Raw genomic sequence first — 12,723 nt, forward strand, 5'->3', positions numbered from 1 at the left:
TGGGAACTTGTTATAAATGCAGATGATCCGGGCCCGTCTCAGACCTACTGAGTCAGAAATTCTGAAGTGAGGCTCAGCCCTGTGCGCTTTAACAAGCTCACCCGTGATTCTGGTGCTCCCTAAAGTTTGAGAACCACTGAATTAATACCTGTAGGTAAACATGAAAATTCCTACCACGTGGAGGTAAACGGCAGCTTGTTTTGTTCTCGTCTGCAAGACAGCAGCCGGCTATCTGGGCAAAGTTGCCCAGATCCTTCCCCTCTCCTTCCTGTGTCTGATTAACAAGGGTCCCTTAAGGTCTGGAGCCCAGGGACACTAGTACAGAGGTTATTAACCTTGGCTCCGTGAGGTGACAGGTGGGGTAGCTGACTCCCTCTCGACCCCTCCTCAAAATCATATGCAAAATTGTATGTACACATGCATTCTTCTGGGATGACAATGGTTTTTATCAGATTCCCACCATACCACCATGTTACCCAGTGAGAAAATGAACCAGCCCCTTGAACCTCTTTTTCTGTCTGCGGGCCCTTCTGGTAGTTTCAAGGCCACTGAGAGTGGGGAGAGGAAATGAAATGAGCAAAGGTCCATCTTCTAAGCAGCTCTGACAGCATCCTTCACACGTCCCTGCATTGCTCCCACAACATCCTGAGGGAGGGGGGGGCCTCAGCCCTTCTCCCCGTCCCCCACATGACTCAGTGTGTGACCCACACACGATTCTCCCACCTCTTCCCACCGGGGTTACCACCACCTGCCGCTCAGGCCCCAGCACCCTGGGCCAGAATTGGCAAAGGCGAGAGGAAATTCAGGATGCAGTGTTGGCCTGGGAGCACTTAGCCAGCCACCCAGGCGGGAGTGGGGGCTGGGAGCCAGCTGCAGAGGAGGGATGTGAGGCGTGTAGCGAAGGCACTTGGTGTCCGATGCCATCATCTCAAGTTTGTAACCAGTGGTTTGCAAAGGGCTGTGTATCAGTGTTAGCATCACTTCGGGAGTTTTGGAAGGAATCTCGCTGCCCAGGCCACACCCCCAGAGGATCTGGTGCCGTTGGCTTGGGTCAGAGCTCCCCAGGGGATTCGGCTGTATGGCCAGGGCTGAGACAACCCGCTGGGTTACACTGTATGATGGTCCCTTGAATCCTACGGCTTCTCAGTGAAAACTGGTTAATAAAAGAAACAACTGCGTGGAGAGCCCAGCCCTTTGTAAATGAACACTTGACTACAAGCCTCTGGGAGCCTGCTTAACTTGTTGACTGGTCTGGTCCAATCTCCAATGATATGTATGTACCCGGGTCCAGGGGAGGGCCTGGTGCTACAATGTTAATGCTGAATGTTTATTAAATGGATTAAGAGTTATTACAGATATCAGCAGATATCCATGTCTTCAAACCTAAGTCAGATAGGTTCCTACTTCCCTCCTTCGCCCCCAGTCCCCGGCCTATGGCAGCCCCAGGGCAGCTGCAGACTCAGTTCCTGCGGGTCAGTGTCCCACGGAGGCTTCTGCCTCTGACTCCGTCCCACAGACTCTCCACTCTGAAGTTCAGCCTCTGCCTCAGTTTCCACAAAGGAAGCCCACTCTCAGTAGGCCTTCAACCCATACCTCGCCAGACCCCCTCCCACCCACGCTTCCCCCAGCAGCGGCCTCCCCGGTCAGCTGAACACCACCCCTCAGGTTATCTCCCCCTTCGCCTGGTTCGCTTTGTTTCGTCACAATCCCATAACCCCTTCCTAGGGTACAATGTGGTTCCAACTGGGGGACCAAGGTTCCCGTTTGCCTGTGACAGAGGAGTTTCCTGGGATGTGAGACTTGCAGTACTAAACCCAGGACAGACCAGGGCAAACTGCGACAGTTTGTTCCCCCTATTAGTAAGAATGAAAATTTTCACCTTGTTCTATAACAGCAATACTAATAATTATCAATTAGGTGGCCGTTCTCAAATGTTAGCATCCATCAGTGTCACCTGGGAGGCTGGGTGAGACACAGGATTTTCTGATTCAGCAGGTCTGGGCTAGGGCCCGAGCATTTGAGCTTCTCCCAAGTCCCCGGGAAGCGATGCTGAGAACCCTGAATCAGCTAATCCATGTTCCTTGGTCTGCACAGGTACTTAGACCTCACACGCTAGTTACCAGCGAACATTTCGTGGAGCTTCCGGTAAGCCAGGTGCTGAGTTACTTGTGCATATTATCTCACCCCGTGAGGTAGGTGGTAGGGCACTTGTTCACAGAAAGGGAAACCAAGGTCCGGGGACAGCCAGGGCTGACAGGGCCTGGCCTTGCACGCAGATCTGTCTGGCTCCCAAGACTGTGCTCCGTCTACAACCACCCCGGCCTCGCTGAGGCTGAGCGGGTCCCACCAGCCACCCCACCCTTTTTAAATTTTAACCTGTTTGAGGCAAATCTTTCACTGCAACTCTCACATCCCCGCCTTCTTCCAAGTGAGCTGAAGGCAGATCAGCTTCCCCCGAGTGACTCAGCAGAGGCATTTTGAACCTAGAGCACTGTCATTTTTCAGAGCTTCTGCAGTGGGCCTCCTCCCAGGGGCACCGCCTAGCCCATCTGCTGCCTTTTTCCAGCCTAGTTTTTCTGAGCAAGGCCAGCCAGCCAGCCAGCACTTAGCAGCGTGGGTGAAACCCCAGCGGCCTCAAGGGGTAGTCTGGGACCTCTGGCCTCCAGCCCGTGGGAGCAGCCTGCAGCCAGGGGCCCCCTGGGACCCCTCCTCAGTCCTACTGGAAGGCAGCCTGGAGGAGCCCTTGATGCAGGGCACCAGAACAGCTCCTCCCCTGCCCCCACAAGCCCCCCAACAGTTCAGACTTTTGTTCCTTCTCTGTGGTTGGCATTATTGGTGCGCAGAGCTGCGTGAGGTGGTGCCCAGAGCACGGCTGCCCGGGTCTAGCCCGGCTGTGCCACAGGCCGGTGACTTGGGCAAGGTGCCTGACCGCTCTATGCCTCGATTTCCTCACTTGTCAAATTTTTAGGTTTGAATTAGATATATACACTTTTCAGAATAATGGCTGGCACGTAGAATCTCTTATTTAAATGTTAGCCAAGATCCCAGAATCAAATCAGTAAATGCCTTTGGAGTGCCTACTAGTAACTACAGCCACCATTTATCGACCACCTAGCAGTCATTGTGCTTTGCCTGGGTCACCTCACTTAAGACTCGGAGGGGCTGGGTGACAGCCCCAGGAAGTGAGGTGCTAGGATCCAGGCCAACCTGTCCCATGGGGCCCCACTGCCTCACTCGGGGGGCAGGTCCAGGGCTGGGAATCAGCCGTCCTCCCTTGGAGGGCCAGCCTAGAAGGCTCTGTCCTACACCCCATCCTCTGGCCTCAGCTCCTGCCCTCCCACCTCTCCCCAGTCTGCCTCCCTCCCCCGCCCCGAAGCTCTTCACCACCTGAAGGGCAGCTTCCAGACTCCAATCACTGCCTGTTATCTTCTCCTCTCCTGGTCCAGGGCTACTCTGAGTTCCGCTCTTACCCAGCTCCCCTTGTCAAGCAAAACATAGTCTACCTTCATGGGAAGCAATTTGGCATCCAGCATCAAGAGGTTTAAAACACCCTACCCTAAAAATTCCACTCCTGGAATCCTTTCCTAAAGAAATCATCAAAGTTGCAATGAATGATGAACAAAGATGATCTTTGCATTCATACGCCAAAAAAATTGGAAATGATCTAAGTGAACAATAATTGAGAATGATTAAATAAATAATGCTATACCCACATAATGGAGTATTACCCAGCTATTAAAGAGAAAATGTGTGAACCAGCATAAGAAATGTACATTTCCTTTATTTTCACCATCCCTGGATGTTATCATCTTTTTTGAAATCTTTGCTTAATGGAAACGTGAAGAAAACGGTATCTGGTCTCTCTTTTATTTTCATTTCTTTGACCACCAGTAAGACTGGACGTTTTAAAGCTTGTCAGGTTTTATTCCTTATAAATTGCCTATTTATGCCATCTCTTCGATTTTCTATTGGAAATTTCATTTTTCTTATTTATTAGTTTTTATATATTATTGACCACTTCTATGTCATATTTATTGCAGAAATTTTCCTAGCATCTAATTAATCTTTTAATCTTATTTATGATTTGTTTTTACACTATAGATATTTTTAATTTGAAATGTTTAAAACTATCATTTTCTCCTTTATGGTTTTTTGCCTTTGGTGTGAGACTAACAGTGTCCTTTCTCATCCAAATATTATTTTCTTCTAATACCTTTATATTTACACCTGTTTTCCAGATGACTTCCTATCCATTAAATAATAAAATGGAATCACCCGTACCTCATACCATTGTAGTGAAGATCAAATGAGCGAATTCACGCAAAGCTCTCGAATCGATAACGGGCACATAGTAGGTGCTCTGTCATCGTTAGCTATCCTTAACTTAAACTTTACTTCACTGGAAATGCATTCTGGGGTTACATGTAAAATAGGTTTCAGCTTTGTGTTAAGCCAGTTGTCCCAGCAAAAAGCCTGTGTCTGAAAGGTAATCTTTTTGTCGACCCCAGAGTTCCAGAGGGAATTTCCTTTACAGGGCAGTGAGCTGGGAGGGCGTGAGGCTGCCCCGAAGCTCCCTGTGCCCGCTGTCACTCAGGACTTGCCCCTGTGCTAAGTTCAAGACCTCTGCCACAACAGGTTTCCTAAGGATAGGGGACAGAGCCAAGACATGCTCAGCCTGACTGCCATCTCCTTTCCCAGCCCAGCTTCAGGGCCTCCTAGCCTCAGTCGTTCCACAAACGCTCCCTTCACTAGAGCCTCCGGGACCAAGGAGATCCGTGTTTTCTCTGACCACACCCCTCCTACAGCCCATTCAGTCGGCTGGGCCAAGGTCACCAGTGGCCCCCAACCTAGACAGAAAGTCTGGGCAGGAGCCAGGGGAAGGACAGGCCCTTTGTCCTGCACTGGGTGGCAGTGAGGGGGTGAGGGATGCTCTACCCCCGGGCGAGGGAGGGGGTGTCACCCGGCCAGGCTCTCCGGCCACTGCTGGTTCCTGGGTCCAATAAGGGCCAGATTTCCTCTGTCTGAAGCTGACACAGGGTTAATCCCTCTCCCTTGTCATTCACCTCTGCAAGGAAGTTCTTCAGAAATGACACACATGTTCGCTGGGGCGCAGGGGAGAGGTGGGGTAGCTATAAGTAGCATCAAAGTTTGGGGAAGGAGATGGGATTTATTGACAGAGATGCCACTTTCTGTCGGGCAAAGAGCTGAAAGGCCACTTGTTGAAGGCTTGCTCTGTGCCGGGCGGGGCCGGGGCTACCCGGTGTGAGGCACCACCGCCATGGCATTTGTGTGAATGGTACCCCCGGGCCGCACAGAGCTGAGCGCTTTCACCACACCACGCCTCACTGCATCCCCGGGAGGAGGACACGCAACTCCCCTCTGGAGAGGAACCTGAGCTTCAGCGATGTTAAACCACTCCCTCCAGTTCTCACAGGCCTGAGTGGCAAAGCCAGGACCTCAAGTGTGTCCTCCATGTGAACTCCCAACTGGGATCAGAGGACGCTGCCTCACCAACGACGTGGCCTCGGCAAGTTATGCCAGCTCTCTGGGACCGGGTTCCGTCATCTGAAAAACAGGCTCATATGAGTGTTTACCTCTATTGTCGTGAGGATTAAATGAGTCAGTGCATTCTAAGAGCTTAGAATGCTGTGTCTGGCCTATACAGAGAATGTTCTCGATACTTCCTAGCTGCTGTTCTTGGCGTTACCAGCATTGTTTTCGTAGTAGTAGCAGCACTGCTACTACGTGGGTATGTGCTGTCCGCATTTGAGGTTCCCCTGGCCTGCTCCGAGAACGCCAGGGAAGCCGGGCCAGTGTCCCTCTTGTCCACCAGGTGGCACCATCGCAGAGAGGATGGGTCTCTTTCCAGCCTCACGGGGTTTGTACCGGAAGGCCGCCGGCTCAGCTCCCCGTAGGAGTCCTAGGATATCAAAAGTCAGACCCCTCTACGGCCTGCCCCAGCTCTCACCCTGCCTTCTGGGACTTCCTGCTCTCTAGAAGGCCTGCTTGGATACAGCTTCACGTACACCCTGGGGACCCCGGGTCTGGCGTGTAGCAAGTGAACACACAGGTCTAGGCTGGAGGACCCTCTTAGGAACTGTTAGATGAACCCCTCTGGGTCTAAACACCCACCACCTTGGGAGACCCCAAGTCCCTGGCCTCTGGCCTGTTCACTCTGCAGCCAGCGCTTACCAAAACGTTGTGTGGGGGGCGGGGGGGGGGGGCTCTGCCTCAGTCACAGCTGGAGCTTATTAACAAGGCAGATTCCAAAGCCCCACTTGGGCCAGTGGTTCTCAACAACTACACATCACCCGGGAACTTGTAAGAAATGCAAATTCTCCCCGCTCCAGACCCACTGAATCAGAGACTCTGGGGTGGGGTCAGCAACCCGTGGTTATCAGGCCCTCCAGGTGATTCTGCTGCATTGGGCAATTTGAGACACGCTGGCCGGCATTCTCCCCTCTTCTACCGCAGCAGGAACCCCTCTCTCTAGAGCTCCGGTGGGTCTATGTTAGGATTGCCAAGGGGCTGAAGTGTTTTGTCAGTGGTGTGGTTAGCGGTTTGTGCGGTGTGCCACCTGACAGGGTTGTGATAGGTACTTTCCTGTACGATGGTGCTCAAAGCTATCGTGGTTTTCGTTTTTAATCTTGATGAAAATGTGTAATGTTTTCATGACAGTTGCTTAGCAAATAGAACCTGACGAGACAGCCGACTTCACAGATTATCAGATTTCATGATCTCTCTTGTTCCTAGCAACTACACTACTTTTCTGCTCTGAGGCAACGGGAGGTTGCACTGAGACGTTGACAGAGCCAAGGGGGAAGAGATGCTGGCCCTTCTCTTACCCGTCCCCTCCCCCCATGATGTTATGAGAGCCCCGACCCTCGGCAAGTGCCAGGTCTGGGAACGGAACAGCGTGGTACCCGGAGGAACGGGTCTGTACCTCTCATTCCCCCATTCTTTAGGAAGCTCACAAACTCAAATAGACAAACTTTTCGCAGAAAGTGTGAACAGTTCATTCCTTTCCCTCTTGGTCACCTCTAAGAGAGGAATTTCACAGAACTCAGCATTGCCGTCCAAATCCCCCACGTGTATGGTGAGAGAGAAGAGAGAGACTTATTTCCTGTGAAAATGGTCCTGGTGGCATCATGTAAACAAGGCTCTCTTACTGATGCTGGAAGGCAACGGAAAATAAAGTTTTTTAAATTTTAATTACAAACAAATGTGTTTGTTTCTCAGAAACGCTCAACCCGGTTCTCATGATTCTATAAATAGAAGAGTAGTGGGTTGAATAGTGGCCCCAAAAAAATATGCCCAAGTCTTAAACCCCAGTACCCGTGAATGTGACTTTATGTGAAATTAGGGTCTTTGCAGATGTAATTAAGTGAAAGCTATAGTGATGAGATTATCCTGGGTTTAGGGTGACCCCTAAATTCAATATCTGGTGTCCTCATAAGGAAAAGCAGACAAGATCAGAGACACACAGGGGAGGCCATGTTAAGACGAAGGCAGAGATTGGAGGGAAGCAGCTACAAGCCTAGGAATGCCGTGGGTTTCTGAGAGCCTCCAGAAGCTAGGAGAAGGCATGGAACAGACTCTCCCTCAGAGCCTCCAGAGGAAGCAATCCCGTCAACACCTTAATTTCAGACTTCTGGCCTCCAGAACTAGGAGAGAATGAATTTCTGTTGTTTTAAGCCACCCCGTTTGTGGTAATTTGTTAGCACAGCCCTAGGAAACGAACACAAGAACATTATGTGCTACTTTATGGCAATAAATGTGGAAGCCTACAAAGAAAAGGAATGATTTTCTAACAGAGTATATTGCCAGATATGACCCAGAGAGAGGAAGAAAATGTGAAGAAAAGAGTAACAACAGAAAAACTTGGAAACATTGTTAAAGATTTATCACTTTTTAAAAGGCACCATGGGACTTCCCTGGCGGTCCAGTGGTTAACACGCCACACTTCCATTGCACGGGGCGGGGGTTCGATCCCTGGTCAGGGAACTAAGATCACGTATGCCTCATGGCACGGCCAAAAAAAACAAAAAACAAAAAACCCCGGCACCTGGGACGTCCCTGGTGGCACAGTGGTTAAGAATCCGCCTGCTAATGCAGGGGACATGGGTTCGAGCCCTGGTCCGGGAAGATCCCACATGCTGCGGAGCAACTAAGCCCGTGTGCCACAACTACTGAGCCTGCGCTCTAGAGCCCACGAGTCACAACTACTGAGCCCGTGCGCCACAACTACTGAAGCCTGCGTGCCTAGAGCCTGTGCTCCGCAACAAGAGAAGCCACAGTGATGAGAAGCCCACGCATCACAAAGAAGAGTACCCACTGCTCACCTCAACTAAAGAAAGCCCGCGTGCAGCAACAAAGACCCAATGCAGCCAAATATTAAAAAAATAATTAATTAAAAAAAAAACGGCACCATGCCAAGACTGTTTTACACCTAAGTTTACTTAACCAAAAGGAACAATTTCCTTGTTACTCAAACTGTGCAAAACTATACGGAAAAGCCCCTGAGTAATTTCATAAAGCTAGAAATACCTTCGTGTCCAAGTCTGGTAAAGCACGTAGAAAACAATAAATGAGAAATTTCGTGTATGAAGTAAGGACAGACGTTAAAGTATACTAATAAATCAGGCCATGTGTGAAAAGCACACTGTGCCGTGATCAGGAGGATTTAGTCCAGTGTGCGGGGCTGTAAAGGCAGCACTTCCTGATGTCTGAGTTTTGGCAGAACCTGGCAGGCCAACAGCAAGAGCAGAGCTGGCAAGTACCTCCCTTTCTTGAGGGAGTCACCTGACCTCTGCCAGCCCATGAGAACGTCCATGAGGTTAACTGAGGGGCTGAGGAGGAGGCGGAGTGAGGGAGTATTCGGAAAGCAAGTGTTGCCAATGAGCGTACCCTCCCTCACCCTGGCCTTCCACCTCAAGTCAAAGGATGGGCTCCTGAAACCTGAGGGACACAGGACCCAATAAAGACTCAAGGTCAGAGACTGGCTGGGGCTGCCCTTGTCTGATAGCAGATTATGGGTGAGGACTGTCTTAAGAAAGACGAATGGATAAAGATGATGTGGCACATATATACAATGGAATATTACTCAGCCATAAAAAGGAACAAAATTGGGTCATTTGTAGAGACATGGGTGGATCTAGAGACTGTCGTACAGAGTGAAGTAAGTCAGAAAGAGAAAAACAAATATCGTATATTAATGCATATATGTGGAATCTAGAAAAATGGTACAGGTGAACCAGTTTGCAGGGCAGAAATAGACACACAGATGTCGAGAACAAACGTATGGACACCAAGGGGGGAAAGCATGGGGGTGGGTGAGTGGGATGAATTGGGAGATTGGGATTGACATATATACACCAATATGTATAAAATGGATAACAAATAAGAGCCTGCTGTATAAAAAAATAAATAAAATAAAATTCAAAAACAAAAAAGAAACGCAAAAAAAAAAAGGCCTGTACTTCAGACCTTCAGGCCTTCAGCAGTGGCATGTGCATATTTCCTGTGGGCCAGAGGTGGACCCTAGGGAAAGAGTGGGACTTAGTAGAGATTCCCCACACTGGGCAAAAGGACAGCCAGGGGACTGAGGGAAGAGGTTGACACTATCAACTCGAAGAGGCATCGCCTGGATCAAAGTCTCCACAGGAAAGAGCCTCAGCGTTGGGGAAGCAAAGCCCTCCTCAGTAACTGCAAGAGCAGCACACCCCAAGGGCACCAACACCAGGTGACAAAGTACCAAACTAGTAGGACCTTCTCACTCCTCAACTCTGCTGTATCCCAGAGGGCCCCTGTGATTGTTAACTCTACATGTCAGTTTGAATGGACCATGGGGTACCCAGATATTTGGTTCAACATGATTCTGGATGTGTATGTGAGCATGTTTGTGGATGAGATCAGCACTTGGGTCGGTGTACTGAGTAAAGAGGATGGTCCTCCCCAGTGTGGCTGGGCATCAGCCGATCCACTGAGGACCTGAATAGAAAAAGGTAGAAGAAGGGAGAATTCACTCTCTCTGCCTGATTGCTGAGCTGAGATAATGTCTTCTCCTGGCCTCAGATTAGGAATTACACCAGCGGTTCCCCTGCTTCTCAGGTCTTTGGACCCAGACTGAGTCATGCCACCAGCTCTCCTGGGTTTCCAGCTTACAGACCCAGATGCGGGGACTTCTCAGCTTCCAGAATCATGTGAGCCAATTCCTTATAAAAATTTATTTCGATATAGATGTAGATATCCTATTGGTTCTGTTTCTCTGAAGAACCCGGAACAATACAGCTCCCAAAACAGCACTTAGGAAAGAGGTGAAACCCCTGTCCCCATCTCAGATTTCCCAGTCAGAGGCAGAGCTAAAGGAGAGGAGAAATTTAAATCAGATAAAAGGTTGGAGTTTTAAATATTGGATTGAATAGGGCTTTTTTATTACTAAAATGAAAGTGTTCTTAGACTGAAAATAATTAGAAAAGCTGAAAGCTGTCCAAGATTTCATCCAGAGCAAGGAGGAGCACACCCAGCGAGTGGGCTTGAAGGATGGTAGAAAAGGTTTGCTTTCTGCTTGTACCTTACTAAGTAGACATTTATACAATAAGCTGGTTCCACACTGCAAGTGTGGCTCAGTAAGAGGATAATTTAAAAATCATGTGGTCATATCTGTAGATGCCAGGAAGACATTTGATAAAATTCAGTGCACTTTCCCAACAGAAAGCACTGGATAAATTAGGAATAGAAAGAAACCACCTAAAATTTTAAAAACTGTGTACTGAAAACCAAACACTAGTATCTATTTTTATTTTAAAAATTCAGAAAAGTACAAAGAAAATCACAAATCATTCATATTCCCGTAACCTGAACTAATAATAGAACATATTTGCTTATTGTTTTTTAAAAAGAATAATTATTTCACTGCATAATCATGTTTGTTAAAACAAATTCAAACAATGCAGAAAAGCACAACCACACAATTTTTCTTTAACCACCAACCAGAAACAATCATCATTAATATTAGGTAAACATCATCCCAAGTATCTTTCAATACATATTTACAGTTAGAAGGTTAGAGATACATACATACATACATGAGTATTAAATTTAATTTTACTTAAATTTGCATCTATATTCATGAGGAATATTGGCCTTTTTTTATAATAGCTTCATCTGGTTTTGGAATTAAGGTAATACTGGCTTTGTAAAATGAATTGGGAAGTATTCCATACTTCCCTATTTTTTTTTTTTTTTTTTTGCGGTACGCGGGCCTCTCACTGTTGTGGCCTCTCCCGTTGCGGAGCACAGGCTCCGGACACGCAGGCTCAGCGGCCATGGCTCACGGGCCCAGCCGCTCCGCGGCATGTGGGATCTTTCCAGACCGGGGCACGAACCCGTGTCCCCTGCATCGGCAGGCAGACTCTCAACCATTTGCACCACCAGGGAAGCCCCATACTTCCCTATTTTTTTAAAGGAGTTTGTATAGGATTGGTTTTTATTTGTAAAATGTTTCATAGAATCCATAAGTGAAGCCTTCTAGGCCTGGAGTTTCCTTTGTGGCAAATTTTAAATTACAAATTCAATTTTTGAAATTAATATGGGGCTATCCAAACTTCCTGTTTATTTTTGTACCCATTTAGGTAGTTTTTGTCTTTGAGAGAACTGGTCCATTTCATCTAGATTGTCCACTTTTTGGGCATAAGGTTGTTCATAATATTCTATTCCCTTACTATTCTTTTAATTTCTGTACAGACTATTGTGATGTCCCCTTTTTCATTCCTAATATTAATATTTTATGTCTTCTTTCTTTTTTTACCTTTGTCAGTTTAGCTAAAAGCTTATCAATTTTACTGACATTTTAAAAGAACCAGTTTTTGGTTTCACTGATTTTTCACTATTGTTGGTCTCTGTTCTATTTCATTAATTACTACACTTGTCTTTATGATTTCCTTCCTTCTACTTACTTTATGTTCCACTTTGTACTTCACTATACAATTTCTTGAGGTAGGGACACAGATCATTGGCTTTAGATTTTTCTTCTTTCTAATATAAGCATTTAAAGCTATGAATTTTTCTCTTATTTAGCTGCACCTCACAAAATTTTATGTGTTTTATTTTCTTTATCATTAGATTACAATATTTTCCAATTTCCTTTGTGATTTTTTCTTTGACTCATGGATTATATAGAAGTGTTTTTGAATTTCCAAATATTACAGGTTTTTCTAGTTATTGTTATTTAGCTCTGATTTAATTCCACTGTGGCCAGAGAATATACTCTGTATAATTTCAATCCTTTTGATTTTATTGCTTAGCATCTGGTGTACCACATACACTTGAAAGTAGTCAGCTATTTTGTGGTGCAGCGTCTTGCAAATATCAGTTAAGTCAAAGTGTAATAGTGTTGTTCAGATTTTCTATATCTTTGTTGATTTTATGTCTAGTTCTATCAATTGGTGAGGGAGGAATGTTAAAACGTCCAATTATGATTGAAGCATGGTCAGTTCTCCCTTTGCTTAATTTTTTTAATGGTGGAAAAGGAGGAAAAGGGAATAAACACCAGATGGAAAAAATTGAAAGCAAAAGGCAATTCAACAGACTTAAACCCGACCTTGTCAGTTATCGCCTAGATACAAAAGGACTGAACACTACAGTAAAAACAGAGATTTCTGATTAGTTTGTTTAAATGACCTAACTTTATGTATATAAGAGACACACTTTATTTATTTATTT

Source organism: Delphinus delphis, chromosome 4 (assembly GCF_949987515.2).
Source record: "Delphinus delphis chromosome 4, mDelDel1.2, whole genome shotgun sequence".
Taxonomy (NCBI): domain Eukaryota; kingdom Metazoa; phylum Chordata; class Mammalia; order Artiodactyla; family Delphinidae; genus Delphinus; species Delphinus delphis.